Genomic DNA, 16,084 nt, shown 5'->3' with positions numbered 1-16,084 from the left:
AGCCCTCCAGGACTGTGATTGAGGACCCCTGCTCTAGAAACATCTTCTGCTTCATTTTAGTTATCTCCGTCATTAAGATTTTGAACCCTTATTGCTTATTTAAGTCTTAAACAGCTGCATTCTCAGTTTTTAATTGCTCCTTATTAGCAATAAGATGCAAATGACAAAAGAAACCAGCAGTTATCCATTTTGCTTGTTACCCTTTACACATGTGTGTATTTATTATGCACTATTTGGTTTAATTAAATACTTGGAAGGAAATAAAAGAGAAAAAAGTGAAGGATTGAGAATTACCCATCCGTTTTACACTTCAAAGTATTTGGATGATATCCTTAGAATGGAAAAAAAAATCAAGGATATGAGAATGACTTGACATAGCAGAGTTAAAGCACTAACAAGCCATGAAATGTAATTATTGGCAAGGATTGTTTTCTAATTAAGCAACTGGGTTGGAACAAAAACCCGCGGCCACTGCGGCCCTCCAGGAATGACTTTGCCCACCCCTGGCTTAGGTCGATCCCATTCTACTGGTCTATCATTGAGATGTTTCTACATCTAGTTTGGAGTCCACCGGTGGTCAATTCAATTGATTGTACATGATTAGGAAAGGCCCACAACTGTCAATATCTGGTCCCACAGTTGAGCAAAAACTGAGCAACGAGGTTGAAGAAATCGCCTGCAGAGCTTAGAGACAGGATTATGATGAAGCACAGGAGTGAGGAAGGCTACAAAAAAAATGTATGCAGTATTGGAGGATCCCGAGAACACAGTGGCCTCCATAATGTCTATTTGGAAAAAGTTTGGAACAACTACAATTCTTCCTAGAGCAGGCTGCCAGGCCAAAATGAACAATCAATGAGGGGTGGGGGGGTGATCTTGATAAAAGTGGTGACCAAAGAACCTGATGGCCAATCTAGCGGAGCTCGAGAGAACTTGTGTGGAGATGGGAGAAACCTCACTCTTAAAATGAAAGGTATTGGAGTGATTATTCAGAGTGATGCTATAGGTTCCCCAAAAAACCATCCATGTCCATTCCCATTCCAGTCTCCATAAATAACCTGGTGACAGATTTTTGAAATGTGAATGGATTGATGATTTTAACCCTTAAAACGCCGTAACCGGCTATAGTCGGTTCCCAGTGCAATTTGCCAGCACACCAGAGCTGAGTATTTTCAGTGACGTACATTCGTTGAGCCGCCAGCTCATGACCACTGCTGCCCCATAGCGAATCAGTATCACCTGTCACTGGGATTCATCCTGTAGCAAGCGGCTGGGGGTGGTATCCAGATGGGTTGCCCAGAAGGACCGGAGGTGGGATTACGCCTTCCTCCAGACCGCGAGAGGGCGACCACCCTGGTGGCTTTGGGGACCACAGGAACTGAGCTTTGAAGCTCAACCCTATAGGGGCCCGTGGTCACCGCCAGGGGGCGCCCCGATGCCTGAGAAGCCCTGGTCCTCAGCACTTCCGCCACACCCGGCAGTGCTTGGGGGAAGACGACCAGTGACACCCAGAGTGCTTCTGGGTGCGCAGCCGGTACTTCTGCCACACTGGGGAGTGCCGGCGGAAGATTATCGGGAGGCACCTGGAGCACATTCAGGTGATTATAAAAGGGGTCACCTCCCTCTGTTCAGTGGAGTCGGGAGTGCAGAGGACGAAGTCTTGGTGGAGAGGAGTGGAGGCAGACCTGAAGAGGCAAAGACATTGGCATTGTGAGGCCTGGACTTTTGGGGGAGTTTTGGGGTTGTGTGCTTCACTGTTGTGTAAATAATGTACAATAAACGTGTTATGGGTGAACTAACGATGTCCGCCTGTCTGTGTCCAGGCCACTTACCACAATCCGCTGCACTAGACTGGCCAGTAAGCATCAGAGTTGGCCTCGGTGTGCTTGCGTGCAGACAGTTCAAGCGCATTTGGCTCGGTGATTTACTGAATTTCATCGATGGCGTCAGTTGCACCTTGTACATATAATAATAGATTGTTGCAGTAGTATTTTTTATAGTTTTTACAGTTCATTGGCAGTGTGTAAAATGATCAGTGCTGCAGTAATTGTGATGCTCTTTGCATGAAAAAAATATGTATTGTGTTCCATTAAAATTTCACTTTTTCTTGGTGAATTGTGATGTTTACTTAAAAAGTGCAGCAAAAAAAGTATTTGGCGTCTGGGGGTGCAATAACTCCCCAAGTATGTGGCGGTTTAAGGGTTAAAAGGATCAGACCTGCTTCTCAAACTGTGAGATGTACTCAAGATGTGAAGCTGTGTTTTCTGCTGACCACTGACCCATAATGCAGGATGATCACATTTTGCAAAGTGGGCTTGACTTCCTATTTTAGAAACAGCTGACATGCAGTATTTCTCTGTATATCATACCAGTCCGACACTTCCACACCACATGGTTTTGATTAAGTGTGTGAATTGTTGTGTTAAAATAAGAAAGAGTGAGGAAATATTCAGTGTCTTTACGATACATTTTTTAATTGCCAGACAGGGGATTGTGAGAATGTGAACGCTCTGGAGGAGTCAGCTTTAGCCTGTACATAAGGATTTTCCTGATTCAAGCTGCCATTGATTAACACAGAAAGCAATGTTATTTCTTCAGAATACTTCTTGAGAGAGAGGCATAGGAAGGGCATGTACACTGTTTAATTTCAATCCTTTCTGATTCTTATATTCAGAGTAATGCATGAAGTATAAGTGAATAAACAGTGTCACACATGTGCGATTAGGAGGGAGCTGAGTGGATCAAGTAGAGGTAATTACCCACCAGACCAGGGGGTGGCAGGGTCCACTAAACCTACCTCTGTTATCTTTGCAGGCCAAATGCCTGATTCAACATTAACGACGTCACTTCCTGTTCCAGCACCAAGATTGATGTCACTTCCGGTTATAGTGCAGAGACTGACATCACTTCCGGTTCCAGCACCCAGAACAACATAATTTCCAGTTCCGGCCCTAGATGACATCACTTCTGGTTTTGGCTTATAAAGCCGCCAACAAGAGCACATCCTTACTTATCCCTTTACCCTTTTGCAGGCAGGGACAAAATACGGGTGGCTGCCCCAAACCTTTTTTGGTGTGTTGAGACTGCTGTGTGGAAGATTGGGAGGGTTTGGACGGCCCCCAAACCCGGACACAGACAGGCTCGGTGACACACAAGTCCTAAAAGCACACTTTTAATTTTCTTCTCTTTAGCACATTGTGCACAAATCACCAAAACCAATTACTCTGTCCTTTTCCTTTCTTTCTTTCTTTCTTTCTTTCTTTCTTTCTTTCTTTCTTTCTTTCTTTCTTTCTTTCTTTCTTTCTTTCTTTCTTTCTTCGCCTCCTCCACACAAGCGCTGTCCTCCACCTCCCAACTCCGGCTCCTCGCATGGAGTGATATGACCTCCTTATATCGTACCCAGAAGTGGTCCAGGTGCTGTCCCATTAACTCCCGGCAATACTCCCTTGTGTGGCGGCAGTGCTGCATGGGCACCTGGAAGTACTCCAGGTGTCCCCGGATCTTCTTCTGGCAGTACTCCCAATTATGGCAGAAGTACTGTCATCCTGGGCTCCACAAATGTCTTTGCGTCCCCTGGCAGTGGCCACAGTCCCCAACAGGGTTGAGTTTCCAAGCTCTGATCCCGTGGCCTTGATTCAAACCAGGGCGGCTGCCATCTCATGTCCTGGAGGAGATATCATTTCTCTCCCGGCCCTTCCACTCTCTAGGCGTCCCAGCAGGGTAAGAGCTCAAGCCGTTCACCACAAGAGATACACCCGTGTTGAAATGTGCAGTATACCCTTAGACCATGGTGGAATTTCATGTGAGAGCAACTAAGTTACATGCTTGGCTAACCAAAATGTCTGACAGTGACGAATTCCGAGCTATGCCAGTGGACATACCATTAAAAAATAATATGACCATGGGAATTCATGAAGCGCCAGACCTCCCCTGAAAAAACTTTTATAATAAAATCCAGATTGTGTTTCTGATGTGGACGTGAGCAACACTGAAGCACCAAAAGAAAGAGTCCTGTCTCCATTCTTCTTCACTCTATATACCTCCAACTATAAATGTAACAGCAGGTCATGTCACTTGCAGAAATTCTCCGATGATTCTGCACTTATATAGTATATTGATAAGGAGGATGTGACAGAGTATAAGAGTCAGGTGGAAAAGTTTTGGTGCTGAAAGAATTATCTGCACTTTAACATCAGCAAAACCAAGGAACTGCTTATTGACTTTTGCTGCACTGAAGAAACTCCATGTCCGGTCTCTATTCTGGAAGTGGATGTAGAGGTGATCCACTCCTGAATGTACTTGGCGGTCCACATCAATGACAAATTGGACTGGTTTCAGAACATAGAGGAACTATATAAGAAAGGGCAGAACAGACTCTTTTACCTTAGGAAACTGCTTAACTTTAATATGGGTAGTGACATCTTTCACATCTTCTACAACTCTGTGATGGCCTGTGTGATCTTCTGCACTGTGGTGTGCTGTGCTGGTAACATCACTTCAAGAGAAGTCCACTGAATCAACTAGCTAATTAAACATTTGGGCTCACTTATGGGATGTACTCTAGACCTTCTGGAGGTCGTAGCTAACCCTCTGGTTGTAGCCAAGGAGAGAATTAAAACAAAACTGAGTGCTATTATGAACAATGCTGCACATCCTCTCTCTGACACAGCAACACTGAGGACTTTCAGCTAACAAATCATTCAGCAGAAGTGTGTCAGGAAACACGACTGGGGGTCTTTTATACCAAAAGCAATACAGCTGCAAAATGCTTCACTGGGACTGGGACTGTCAAGTCAGAACCTTTGTTTCTTTTTAAATTTGTAGCTTTTTAGCCATTCTGGTGTGTGTTCAGATGAAAGTGTTTGTGTGTATATTTATTTGTTTGTTTATTTATATGTTTGTTTTATTTATTTATTTAAAGGGCTTCTGTAAAAAGTCATTTTTCCCCACTGGGGACAAATAAAGTTCTATCTTAAGAGTGCCAAACAGATTTAGTGTGTTCACACGTTTTTTTGGATTCTGTTGTTGGCATAAGGAAGCTCTCTGAAGGTTACATTTATAAAGAAGCAGAGGATGATTCTATCCAATTTTTTTTTTTTTTTATTTACAGGTCAAATTAATTTTGTGATCTAAATCTGTTAAGTGTATTCTGAATGTGCTCCTCATGACAGACAGACAGATGTTTGATTTTTTATATATACGGTACTGTGCAAAAGTTTTAGGCAGGTGTGAAAAAATGCTGTAAACAAAGAATGCTTTCAAAAATGGAAGTGTTAATCATTTATTTTCATCAATCAACAAAATGCATTGAATGAACAAAAGAGAAATCTAAATCAAGTCAATGTTTGGTGTGACCACCCTTTGCCTTCAATTCAGCATCAATTCTTCTAGGTACACTTGCACACAGTTTTTGAAGGAACTCGTCTGGTAGGTTGTTCCAAACATCTTGGAGAACTAACCACAGATCTTCTGTGGATGTTGGCTTCCTCACATCCTTCTGTCTCTTCATGTAATCCCAAACACACTCGATGATATTGAGATCAGGGCTCTGTGGGGGCCATACCATCACTTCCAAGACTTCTTCTTTATGCTGAAGATAGTTCTTAATGACTTTGGCTGTATGTTTGGGGTCGTTGTCCTGCTGCAGAATAAATTTGGGGCCAATCATACGCCTCCCTGATGATATTGCATGATGGATAAGTATCTGCCTGTATTTCTCAGCATTGAGAACACCATTAATCCTGACCAAATCTCCAACTCCATTTGCAGAAATGCAGCCCCAAACGTTTAAGGAACCTCCACCATGCTGCACTGTCGCCTGCAGACACTCGTTATTGTACCGCTCTCCAGCCCTACGATGAACAAACTGCCTAATGCTACAGCCAAATATTTCAAATTTTGACTCATCAGTCCAGAGCACCTGCTGCCATTTTTCTGCACCCCAGTTCCTATGTTTTCGTGCATACTTGAGTCGCTTGGCCTTGTTTCCATGTCGGAGGTATGGCTTTTTGGCTGCAACTCTTCCATGAAGACCACTTCTGGCCAGACTTCTCCGGACAGTAGATGGGTGTACCTGGGTCCCACTGGTTTCTGCCAGTTCTGAGCTGATGGCACTGCTGGACATCTTCCGATTCTGAAGGGTAATAAGCTTGATGTGTCTTTCATCTGCTGCACTAAGTTTCCTTGGCCGACCACTGCGTCTACGATCCTCAACGTTGCCCGTTTCTTTGTGCTTCTTCAAAAGAGTTTGAACAGCACATCTTGAAACCCCAGTCTGCTTTGAAATCTTTGTCTGGGAGAGACCTTGCTGATGCAGTTTAACTACCTTGTGTCTTGTTGCTTTGCTCAATCTTGCCATGACATGAAACTGTCTTCCACAACCTCACCTTGGTAGCAGAGTTTGGCTGTTCCTCACCCAGGTTTAAGTCTCCTACACAGCTGTTTCTGTTTCAGTTAATGACTGTGTTTCAACCTACGTGTGACATTGATGATCATTAGCACCTGTTTGGTAGAATTGGTTGATCAGACACCTGACTAGAATCCTACAAAATCCCTGACTTTGTGCAAGTGGACCTGTAAGAATTGATGCTGGTTTGAAGGCAAAAGGTAGGAACACCAAATATTGATTTGATTTAGATTTTTCTTTTGTTCGCTCACTTTGCATTTTGTAAATTGATAACAATAAACAATCATTATTTATATTTCTGAAAGCATTCTTTGTTTACAGCATTTTTTCATATATATATAGTGACGGGCAGCAACAGTCATTACCCGGCTGGGACATCATCTGGATGGAAGGACTGGGGGAGAGAGCATCAGCAGGGCACTACCTTCCCCAGGACGCTAGAGGGTATGCTGGGAGTTAGAGTTTGGCACAGCCCTGTTATGTTCCATGGGGGCTGCCAGGAGGAGCTGCAGAGCCCTACATTGGGCTTTCACCAGACCTTCACTCCATTCAGGGAGGAAGAGGATGAAGCTTGCTAGGAGCGGAGTGGAGGGAGAACTAGGACCATGAAGCAAAAGGAAAGAAAGGGTTTTGAATTGTTCTGTGGTGCTGTATGTACTGTGCTGTGCTTTGGGGAGTGAGGAAGAAGCATTTCCCTGCTGTAAATAATGTGCTGAACTCATGTCTCTGCCAATCTGAGTCAGGTTAGGATGGCTGTACACCTACACACACACACGCACACACACGCACACACACACACACGCACACACATACACACACACACACATATATATATACAGTATATACTGTATATATATATGGAAGAGAAGGTCTGTGATACGGTTTGCATATTTGCAGCTGGAGATCCACAAAGGGAGAAAAATGAATCATGTATCACTCACTCCCTTATCACCACAAGGTGTCTGAAGGTACAGCGCGCATCCTGGCCAAGTCAGGTGTCAGAATAGCACACAAACTCACAAAACACAAACAATTTGCGCACGGTACTCTTTAATGCTAAAAACAAAAAAGTGACAACAGAAACACAAAACACAGTTTATAGCATTCCATGTAGTTCTTGCTCAGCGGTATACATAGGACAAACTTCAAAAAGAATCGCAACACGTATACAGGAACATTGCAACGCCGTCAGAAGAAAGGACTCACTATCATTGATCTATACGCATACTAAATCAACAGGACATACATTTAACTGGGACAATGTACAAGTAAAATTTAAGGCCAGTACTAAAAGTGCCAGAGAGCTGGACGAATCTTGGCTATCAAATGAGAACGCCATCAACAGACACTTGGACATAAATCCAGCATATGCAAACTTAAGAAGAACATGTTCATAATAAATAATCTGTACACCCAATACACCCCCCCCCCATCCTGATCACACTGACTTAGCCACCTCCCCCACTCACCACCCAACACCCCCCAACGTAATGTTTTGCTATATATTGCCGTTGATTCTTGTAAGTCTAAGCATTATCCTCTGAAGAAAGCTCAGGAATAAAAACTACTTTATGATACGTGATTCATTTTTCTCCCTTTGTGGATCTCCAGCTGCAAATATATAAATAAATAAATAAATAAATAAATAAATAAATATATATATATATATATATATATACAGTTAGATCCATAAATATTTGGACAGAGACAACTTTTTTCTAATTTTGGTTCTGTACATTATCACAATGAATTTTATATGAAACAACTCAGATGCAGTTGAAGTGCAGACTTTCAGCTTTAATTCAGCATGTCATCACAGAGCTGTAGTAGCCAAACACTGAATTTTCACACCAGCATACTGTAAGATTATTGCTGAACTGTTTCGGCCATGCAAGATGTCATGACGAGTCAGTCCTCCAGCCTTTCACCTTGCCTGTGTTTAAAAAAAAAAATAAACTTGCAGTATTTTCATCTGAGTGATACATTATCTGGTACATACCGGTATTGACAGCACAGCATCACATGGCTAATTTGCAAGCATAATTAGCCATGTGCTGGAGATATAATCCAAAAAAAACCTTAAAGGAGTCCTCCCACCCCTTGAGAAAGAAAACATGTGGGACCTTGTGAAATAACAATAATGTCAAAATATTTATTAGCTGTTTACAAGGTATTTTTAACATCTTCATGGAAGCTCCAAGATTAGGATTCTGTCAGCACAATGATCTGTATGTTGTTACTTATTGATAATTTGTGGGCATTTGTTGTATTTTGTTTGTCGTATTTCTTCCATCTGTGTCTTTTGTTGTTTGAGGCATGGTGGTGCAGTGTTTAGCACTGCTGCCTGACAGCTCAAATCACATTTTTGGTCATGATAGTCACTCCAGCACAGTTGAGAGATGCTTCCCTAGTCTTTAGGGACAATTAAATTACCATTGTGCCATTATAAGCCAACCAAAATTAGTTCAGCTCCTCCATCCCCTTTGATTTCAATGCATTTCACGGTGAAGTTCCTGAACATTTCCATAATTTCACAGAACTCACAGTGAAGGAAACTCATCACTGTCAGTAACTATTGAAACTAACATGTTTTCAGAGATCAAATTAAATGAAACCCGTGGCTGTTCCTGGATTATCTGTTGCAATCTGGGGAAATACAGATTTACCAATTATTTCTATTCAAATACTGCATGTCATTTTATTTTACTTGCGTCTAGGGTCGTGAGGTCGCTCTGCACATCTTTGTAAATAAGCTTCTCCTTATTTGACATGGTAAAAAGTGGACAAGGAGGACAAGGAGAAGAAACCTTTTCTATCATGCTGTCATGACGCTTGTTCACCGGATGTACAATATAATAATCTGCTCCGTAAATGACACTGGTAGCTTTTCGCCATTTCCTTCTTCCACTAATTCTTAAAGCACAGATGTTACAATATTCTTGGGAGTTTGGCAATACAGTAATCCCTCCTCCATTGCGGGGGTTGCGTTCCAGAGCCACCCGCGAAATAAGAAAATCCGCGAAGTAGAAACCATATGTTTATATGGTTATTTTTATATTGTCATGCTTGGGTCACAGATTTGCGCAGAAACACAGGAGGTTGTAGAGAGACATGAACTTTATTCAAACACTGCAAACAAACATTTGTCTCTTTTTCAAAAGTTTAAACTGTGCTCCATGACAAGACAGGGATGACAGTTCCGTCTCACAATTAAAAGAATGCAAACATATCTTCCTCTTCAAAGGAGTGCTTGTCAGGAGCAGTGACTGTCACAGAGATAGAGAGAAAAGCAAACAGATCAATAGGGCTGTTTTTCTTTTAAGTATGTGAAGCACCGCGGCACAAAGCTGTTGAAGGCGGCAGCTCACACCCCCTCCGTCAGCAGCAGACAAAGTGAGACAGAGTTTGTTTTTCAATCAAAAATCAATACGTGCCCTTCGAGCTTTTAAGTATGCGAAGCACTGTGCAGCATGTCGTTTCACGAAGCAGCTGCACAAAAGATCACAACGTGAAGATAATCTTTCAGCATTTTTAGACGAGCGTCCGTATCGTCTAGGTGTGCGAACAGCCCCCCTGCTCACACCCCCTACGTCAGGATCAGAGAAAGTCAGCGCAAAAGAAAGAGAAAAGTAAGCTGGGTAGCTTCTCAGCCATCTGCCAATAGCGTCCCTTGTATGAAATCAACTGGGCAAACGAACTGAGGAAGCATGTACCAGAAATTAAAAGACCCATTGTCCGCGGAAACCCGCGAAGCAGCGAAAAATCCGCGATATATATTTAAATATGCTTACATATAAAATCCGCGATGGAGTGAAGCCGTGAAAGGCGAAGCGCAATATAGCGAGGGATTACTGTAACCTCTTATGCCAATTGCTTAATTTGGGAAGCGCTTAGATCTTTTTGTTTTCTTATCGTGATTGATCTCTTCGTTTTCTGTCCTCTAACTTACAGAGTTTAAAAGTATTACCTTCCTCACCAGTGTGTTGCCTGTAATATCACACAACATGACACACCACTTCCTCACTGTTTCATTTACCCTGAAAATGCACTAAACATTTTATATATTTATTTTTTTAAATTAAATTTATAATTTTGTGTCTGACTTGCCATAAGTCTGGAGAGCAGCCTGTTTGGGTCTGGGGGCCCCTCTGTTTTGAGGGGGTATCTGCTACACCAATAGACACAACTGTATTCTGTAACCTCATTATCGTGACTCCTTAGATCTGCTTAGTATGAGACTTTACTTAACTTCTCAATCACTTGTTGTGCTTATTTTGGAAATGTTTTGACATGTAAAATTCTGATGATATTTAAGGACAAGTCAGCATTTTTCAAGTCACAATTATTTTTTCACAATCATTACATGTATTCATTTGCCACATAAAATTGTGTTCTAAAGTGAAACATAAATTTTAAAAATACCTTGTCTGTTCTTGCAGTCTTAGAAATCAAAGTAATTAATTCTGACATACTTCTGGTTTGCAGTTTATTTTCATGGAAATCTTATAAAATGATCTGCTTTTTCAGATATGCTTTAAGTATTTCTTAGAGCCTTCCTTTAGATATCTCCTGGAGTGCATTGATTTCCATGAAAACATCAATTTATGTTGAAATAAGTGCTATCAAATCTTGATTCAGTAATGTTAATGGGTTTAATTGCCAACGTAAGCTGTATTAGTTTAAGGGGGTTAAGGTTTAGAATCAATCTTTAAAATATTGTAAAGACAGCATTGCATGTTCAAGATACATTTTTGCCGCAGTTTCAGATTTTTGCAGTAAGAGTTGTTGATGACCTCTCTAGCTCTCGATTTTATACACAATTAAAATCGGCCATTGTTAGCTTATGGGAGCTCATATTGGGAATTGAGACTTACACAGGAGCTCTTAATCATCTAAATTTGGTGCATATACCGTATACTCAAAGGGATTCCTTTAATATTGGATAGCTTCCCTAACACCATAATGTAGTAGCCTTAAGGGCCTGATGCTGTCTCAGCAGTTGCAAAGGGGATTGCTTTGTGGATCAGAGCTCCAACTCCTCAGGTCTCCTTTTGTAATGACTTAGTCAGCACCATTTCTATCTGGCCAAAATTCATCCTTATTATTTAAATGAGTCTGAGAATACTCTGATAGCAGGGAGTTAAGATATGAAAGCATTTTTGTTCCACCTTTTAAGCTCATGATTCACACCTTTAACATTACAGTTTAGGGAAAGTAAATGAATAATCGGTATTATATGGGTTTTATGTATTTTAGAATTCCTCTTTAGAAATATCAAAACAAAAACAAGTATCTTGTCATACAAACAAACCAGAGAAATCAAAAAGGTTTGGGGAAGCCACCTGTATATTATGCCCTGGCTGCAAATGGGTAGTTTATTGTGAGTTGTTCATAGGTCAGAGTCCAAAACAGAACTGATTTAAGGCTGTAAAGATGGCAGGTTTAAAGGCAGAGACAGGACTTGATGTCATCAGGCCCGGAACTGGAAGTGATGTCATTTGGAGCAGAAGTGACATCATTGTGTGTGCCGGAAGTGATGACGTCATATACACAAGAAACGGAATGTGACATCATTATTGGCGTCAGAAACGTGTGGGATTTCCTTTGGATGGTCTGCAGAGGATGGTGAGAGAAAGTCAGTGCACCTCGCCACCCCCTGGTCTGGTGTGACGCTATCATTATTCATGCCCTTTAGCTGCCTCCCAATCGCATGTGTGTGACAATCTCTTAAAAAATGTTTCAGTTACAGAAAACTCCTATTGCTGGTCCCTGTAACCAATGATATGTTCTACACATTTTGAGAATGACAATATGGACAGTGTGTCAAACACTTACTGGGCCCACTAAAGGATACATCCACGGTCACTTCGCTGAAGCAGAATCCTTGGCCAATTTAAAACAAAATACATGGATGAAATGTTGGGACAATTTAGCCCATCTTAAGTTTGCCAGCAAACCTCTGAATCATCACGGGCCTGTATATGTGCCTTCTTGAGGAGTGGGACCTTGCGGACACTGCAAGATTTCAATCCATTATGGCATAGTGTGTTACTAATGGTGTTCTTGGTGACTGTGTTCCCCTGCCTTCAGGTCATTAACAAGCTCCTCCTGTGTAGTCTTGGGCTGATCCCTCACCTTTCTCATGATCATCCTCACCCCATAAGATCTTGCATGACTCAAACTTGAACAAAAAACACATAAAAGAAGACAGTGTACCCCAGCCAGGCTGAAATATTACAGCAGGTTCAAATACTTAAACCAAAATATGATGCAGTTAAAACACCGGAGAGATCTCCTCAATTATCCATGTCTTGGAGTAGTTTAGATTAATCCATTTATCTTCTTTTTTTTACAATTTACACAAAAAGATTTTACTTCCTGAGGGCTTTTGGGTGAATCTTATGGATTTTGGCCTGCAGATCACAAAACATCATCTGGAGAATTTCCTATCATGTACCGTTTAATTGCAAAAAATCATCCTGAAATTTTCCTGTCATGTACCGTTTTATTGCAATCACCTTTTTTATGGTTTTCTCTTGTGTTAGAAGTTTACTCATACAGTTCAACAGCTACAAAAGTTACATCAGTGGCACATTGTGACTAGGAGCGCGCCTCAAATTATATCAAGTACTGTTGTTTCATTTGCTAATGGGGCAGCCATGCTAAAGAGTCTCATTACATTAAAAAGAACTGGCCGCCACATAAGCACGTCTGGACTACTGCAACTCGCTTTTGACAGGAGTACCTGTCTGTGCTATCAGTCTGTTGCAGATGGTCCACAATACGGTGGCCTATCTTGTATTTAACCACCTGAATACGGACACATGTCACTCCTCTCTTCAGGTCACTCCACTGGCTCCCTGTAGCAGCAGACGTTAAGTTCAAGTCACTGATGCTTGTCTACAGAGTTGTCAGTGGGTCAACACCAGTGCATATGGAGACCCTGGTGAGCAGCTCTGCTTCTTCTCGCCCACTCAGGTCTGCCAGTGAGCAGCTTCTGGTGAGGCCATCACTGCATGGTGGTATCAAAACTCTTTTTCGGAGTAATTCCTAGTTGGTGGAACAAGCTGCCCACCTCTATCTGAACTGCTGACTCCCTCAATGAATTTAAGAAGCAGTTGAAAACTCATCTGTTCTGTGAATATTGAAGAAAGAAAAAAGTAACTTTGATCTGTGATCTTTCATATTGTTGGTTGATTTGTTGTTACATTAAGTTTAATTGCTTTATCTATTATTGATCATTAGTTATTACATCTTTTCACTTGTGGCAATCAACTTGTGTTACCTGTCCTACTACACTTGCTGAACAAACAGGCCCTAACCTAATACAACTTTGGATAAAAAGCATCCACCAAGCAAATAAATGTAAATGTAAATGCAAGCATTTGGTTCCAGGACAGAAAATTGTGGAACATAAACCACTTGTTGACCCAACCAAGTTTTTTTTTTGTGTCCTCTTCATATAAAACTTGGTCTGATAAAACACTTTGTGAAAGCGATGAACAAGGAAGGTGAAGGATTTCAATATTTGAGACATGAATAACTGATGCCATTTTTGTTGGTCCTCAAATCAGACAAGTCATCAATGACAAGCGGTTTGTAGGTCTGCTAGTGAGACTCGGGGAAATCGCCTGGTAGGTATTCAAGAATGTTCTTCCAGATTTTCTTGTTAAGCTATGTAGATCCGACTGGTTGATAACAGTCTTCGAGCATTACAAAATTTCAACATTTTGCTAAAGATCCATTTTTGGCATTACACTTGGACTTCTTTCCTGCTAATCTTGGTGCAGTCAATGTCAAAGTTTTATTTCTTGCACCCTCATTATTGCTAGTTTTAGTTGTGTCTTCATGTGGAAAATATGCGTCATGTCACAAAAAGTAAAACGCACACTCACTGTGCTCCTTCACAGTGATGTAAATTAAAGGCATAAATAGAATTGATTTCATTAACACTTTTAGGGCTAATTTTTTTTTTTCTTTTCTCCCAGGGTTGAATATTTTTTCTAAAAAGCACACAGAACAATTGCTTCACACATAAATCAACATAAAATATTTATTTTTAACAAACTTCACTGTGTTTTATGTTCCATGAGCCTATACCTTAAGTAAATTCACATACTTATTAGAAAGTGTTCGTCTTATCACACCTTTGATTTTTCGATATCCTAATCGCTTGCATGAAAACCGCAGCTGGATCAGTCAGAATCCGATTTAGCAATAATACGCAAAAAATAAATAAATAAATAGTGCGCAAAATACTTTGCTTTGTGACTTCACTTTGCCGATGCTATTCCAGACATTGTTTACTCTACGTTACTCATGCAAACGCACAGATTTCATGTCAAGTCAACGAGTCTAAAAGTCCTCCTAGCAAAGAGGGTCTACCTATAATGTTACAGTGAGTTTTCTCAGCGTTTACAGCTGATTTTCGCACGCTGCCCCTGACATCTGCCCTCAACCCCTGCTGTCAACAAAAGTCGACATCCGCCCTTAAAGAGTTAATGTACGTCAGAAACAGGAAAGAACACAGGTAAACACCAAAATGTGAGCAAGCCTTCAGTTAGCAATGCTCTTTGTGGATTGTTGTTGACCGGTAGTAAACACAGGAACTCAGACGGAATGTTAAAGTACCAACCAGGCCACCCTGTTTACTCTGATGACGTATGAAGCAATATAACAAGTATGCAATGTCGCCAAATATAACAAAATTAATGCAGCCATCGACTATTATAATATTCCACACTTAAAGGTATCAAGCTTGTCATCAGACTTCCTTTTCTTAGGTTGGTCGTCTTCCAAAATGAGCCACCACCTACCTGGCTCCTGGATCTTAGGAGGCAGGGTTAGTTGTGTTAACTGGGTGGCTTCTGCAAACTTTTGACTGAAGTCAGAATCCATTAAGAAGGCTACCAGAATGTGAGGTTATATAGCGCCCTAATGTGTGGAGTACAAGTCCAAGGAGGTTCTGCTCAAGCTTTGTAACACACTGGTGAGGCCTCATCTGGAGTCCTGCGTGTTGGTTTGGTCTCCAGGATACAAAAAGGACATAGCAGCACTAGAAAAGGTCCAGAGAAGAGCGACTAGGCTGATTCCAGGACTATAGTGGATGAATTATGAAGAAAGATTAAAAGAGCTGAGCCTTTTCAGTTTAAGCAAAAGATGATTAAGAAGTGACATGATTGAACTGTTTAAAATTGTGAAGGGAATTAGCATAGTGGATTGAGACTGTTATTTTAATACAAGTTCATCAAGAACCCGGGGACACAGTTGGAAAGTTGTTAAGGGTAAATTTCGCACAAACAGGATACTTTTCTTCACGCAGAGAATCACAGACACTTGACATAAGTTACCAAGTACTTTCAGGACTTTGAAAACTTGACTTTATGTTATTTCAGAAGAATTAAGTGGATAGGACTGGCGAGCTTTGTTGAGCCGAATGGCCTGTTCTCATCGAGATTGTTCCAATGCTCTAATTCTAATGAAAAGGAGACAAAATGGTTAGCCATCGCGCACTCTGGTGTCCTGGGGTGGTAATGCTTACCTTTGACAAGCTCAGAAGGTGACTCTCTGACATGCATGCATGACAGTGTCCACCCCAGAAAACATTAAAACATCCAAAAATCTTTTTAATGAGTTTTGTGTTTCACAATTTCAGAATCACCTGTGAAACAAACTGTG

The sequence above is a fragment of the Erpetoichthys calabaricus genome, chromosome 12 (assembly GCF_900747795.2).
Source record: "Erpetoichthys calabaricus chromosome 12, fErpCal1.3, whole genome shotgun sequence".
Taxonomy (NCBI): domain Eukaryota; kingdom Metazoa; phylum Chordata; class Cladistia; order Polypteriformes; family Polypteridae; genus Erpetoichthys; species Erpetoichthys calabaricus.
This window is presented reverse-complemented; position numbering follows the sequence as displayed.